Genomic DNA, 3,717 nt, shown 5'->3' on the forward strand with positions numbered 1-3,717 from the left:
TCTGATAATGAATCTTGCGGATGAGTCTGATAATGAATCTTGCGGATGAGTCCATATAGAACATATAACATGACGGGATACGGACATGACGAGACGCAGACATGGTGCATATTGATGCATTGAAAATGCAAGCAAAATGGCGTAAGGGATGCATGACGGGACACGACGAGACACAGATAGGGAGCATGTGATGCATGGGGAATGAATCTTGCGGATGAGTCTGATAATGAATCTTGCGGATGAGTCTGATAATGAATCTTGCAGATGAGTCTGATAATGAATCTTGCGGATGAGTCTGATAATGAATCTTGCGGATGATTCTTGCGGATGGTTACATATATGAAGAATTGATGCATTAGGGAATGCATGCTAAATGGTGTCAAGGATGCATGACGAGACACAGACCAGACGTGACGTGACACACAGGAGAATGCATATAATGCCTGTCATAAAGGTGAGATTGCATGAATGCGAGCCAGAATGAAGATAGCATGAATAGCCAGGAGACAGCATGGAAGACTGCATGAAGCAGGGAATAATGAAGAAAACTGATAAGGAGTGGGAGTAGAAAATGAGTTAGAGGATAGTCGTGATTAGGTCAGAAAATTATGAAAATGAGTTGAACCACCACCAGTATTTGAAATAGTGTTACCTAGAGGCAGAGAGCACTGAGCTGAGAGAATGGTGAGAGTTCTGGGCGGATGAATGAGGTATAGGCTGGTGAGCCATTGGCCCAGAGCTGAGGGAAGCCTCAGAACCCCGCGAGTAGCTGCAATGCAGCTGCTCGGTCCAGAACGTAAGCCCAGATTACCTACTAGAGGGAAGGCCACGTGATTCTAACAGTATCCTAAGGTGGTGAAGAACCATGGTGGACGTAGGGTAATGCTTGGGCGAATAAAAGTGCTGAATGCCTGAACATAACGCACTGAGATGATGAAACGTTAGTGACTGCTGCCAGTGATGCTTCTGATGAAGGCATGAGAGACTGGGAGGAGTAGAGACTTATTAGTGGCTTCAACTACTATGAAGTTATCGCAGTGGGCGGACGCGATTCCTTCCCAAAGCCCCACGATGCAAGCTAGCTAGGGTTAGACCTCACACAAGCATAATGGGTGTGAATAAAAGAGGCCATGAACCACCTGTCCTGAAGAACCCCCCAAAACCTACGGATGCAGCATCCGAAAAATTTTGAAGCATGGCAGGAGATAGATAATTTCGACATAGAAAAGAAATTTGTCCCAATTAGAAGCAGTCAGACCAGGAGATCCGAACGGCAGCCTACGTTCAGTAATCTGACCAAGGAGAGGGACGGAAATTGCCGGATCAAGCAACTGGGAATGAAAGCGCGGCCTTGAGAAATAAGCGCATGGCAAATTAGCTGACCTAGCAAGGAGCGCAATTGGCATTTAGAAATGACTGATGTAGAACATCAGTTTGTGTGTGTTGTTTTTTTTTTTTTTTTTTTTTTTTTTGAAGAAGAAGAAGAAGAAGAAGAAGAAGAAGAAGAAGAAGAAGAAGAAGAAGAAGAAGAAGAAGAAGAAGACAGAACGATAATCAGAAGTAATAATAAGGGGTGGTAAGATGACGGGCTGCTAAGACTGAGGTACGATATATATGAAGCGTGCACAGCGGGGACAGACTGATCGGATGGCCTCCTGCAGAAGCTCTGAGTAATCACGATAGATGCTGAATGCGGCCAAAATTTTGGCCAAAAGAAAGATCTCTGGTAGACGGAGATCGGATGATTTAAGAAAAACGGTGACGTCACCTGCTGATCGACTTCAGGGGAGGGAAGAATAAGAGACTAAATTAAAATATTCCCCTGAATAATTTAGAATGGGGCTAGGGAAAATATCAGCATGTGTGTTAATATAAGTATGCCTGATAGAGGCAGACGAAGCATAAGAGCAAACTCAAATAGATAGAAAATTATGAATGAAAACATGGTTGAATACGTCTTACCCTAAGGCTGGCCCAGGGCGGGCGTTCCCTAATGTGAATGAGGGGAGGGGGAGGTCCGTCTGAGCAGACAGCGGCAGGGATGACGTGGCAGTGCAGGGATTCCCACGTTTGGAGCGTGCGGACAGCGTCGAAGGATTGAGTGAGAGAGTCCGGTGGAGCGGAGGGAGGCTGAGAGCTGTTAAACGCCAGAAGGACTAGACGGGGGAGCTGCTATGAATCAGGAAGCTGAAGAGGTCCAAGGCTGCATCGAAACGATAAGAAGGAGCGGGCGTGGTGGTGACTGCTGCTGGGACAGATCCGGGAGGCCTTCTGCGCCTGGCGAGGGGAGCGGAGGACTTGCATGTCTTTTGCGGCCAGGAATCGGAGCGGATTGAAGCGGAAGGCGAGGGAGATGAAACACGAGGAGGTAGGAGGGAGGCTCGTTAAGACATCTGAGCAGAGTCTAGGTCGGAGCCTGGCAATATACCCTTGGAGTGTAACGCGGAAGAAGGAGATGAGAGCGGCTAGACGGGAGCTTCTCCGAGCGGGGAAAACTGAATTGTCGTCTGGATCGAAATCCGACATTGCGATTGCAGGATAGCGGCTGTGGTGAGATTTGAGGGAGTTTATAAAGTGGAAGCAGGACGCTGATTGGGCTTCGTGGTGGAGTAGTTCAAAGCTGATAGGCTCGCTTCAGAGACGGATCGGCTTCTGATGATGTGAGGTAAGTCAGAGTTTCTTCAATTGAACTTTCGCTAGAGCTTCATGACAGGATGCTACCAGATATATAAGAGGGATAATACCGAACATGTCAGTTTTTTGCCTTTGGAATTAAATTCACGTCCAATATTAGCAATAACTTAAGTAAATTGTATATTTAAAGCATGAGGGTAAAATCTGTCATCAAGTATTGCAGTTTAGTTTACTTAAAAAATTAGTCTTTATTGCCAAGATATTGCAAAAAAAACACATAATGATGTGTAAAAGTTCTTTGCAACCTCTCTGTGGCAATTTTTACAGCCGATACTGGTTTATATATGCATTTCTAAACCTGAGTTATGCCAATCAGGTAGGACAAAAACTAAAGAGTTACATAAAGCGTGTTGAACCAATAACCTTTCGCTTCAGTTGCAGGGCAAACTTCTGCATCCAACGCTGTATAGGGCTGCAGTATGAAGAAATAAAAAGTAATGCCTTGCCTGTTTCTCAATAGGCCCATTGCAAAATAATCCACTGAGGAAGGAGAATTTATTAACCAAGAACATTTGGGCAGAATGACCAAAATAGAACTCTTTAAATGCCAACGAAGATCGTATCTGAGGAATTCAGTGGACTCCATAAAATGTCACACTGACACTGAAGTCTGAAGGTGGGAGCATCACGGTGTGCTGTTTTTCAACATTGTACTGGTAGATGGATGGTAAACTGTAGAGTCATTCTAGAGAAGAATTTGAGATTACAATCCAGAGAGCCAAGGAATTTCTTATTTGGCCAAAATAAATCTTCTAAAATATGAACATCTTAAGATCTTTCCAAAATCTGCTATGAGATCTGAAGAATTAATGTCATATAAAAGTCAAAATTGCATCTTAGTAATAAGAATTCCACTTAATTGTTGTATAAATCTTATTTATCTCTTCCTAATTCTTACACAGTTCCTGTCATATCATAGGTACCAACTGAAATGTATGAAAGTTACTCTTTGTAATGTTTGAGGATAAAAAATAAATGGCTTCAGACATAAAATAAATAAATAAATACTCGAGAAGACCATTA

Source organism: Cyprinodon tularosa, unplaced genomic scaffold (genome assembly GCF_016077235.1).
Source record: "Cyprinodon tularosa strain WSP-4 unplaced genomic scaffold, ASM1607723v1 ctg643, whole genome shotgun sequence".
Lineage (NCBI taxonomy): Eukaryota > Metazoa > Chordata > Actinopteri > Cyprinodontiformes > Cyprinodontidae > Cyprinodon > Cyprinodon tularosa.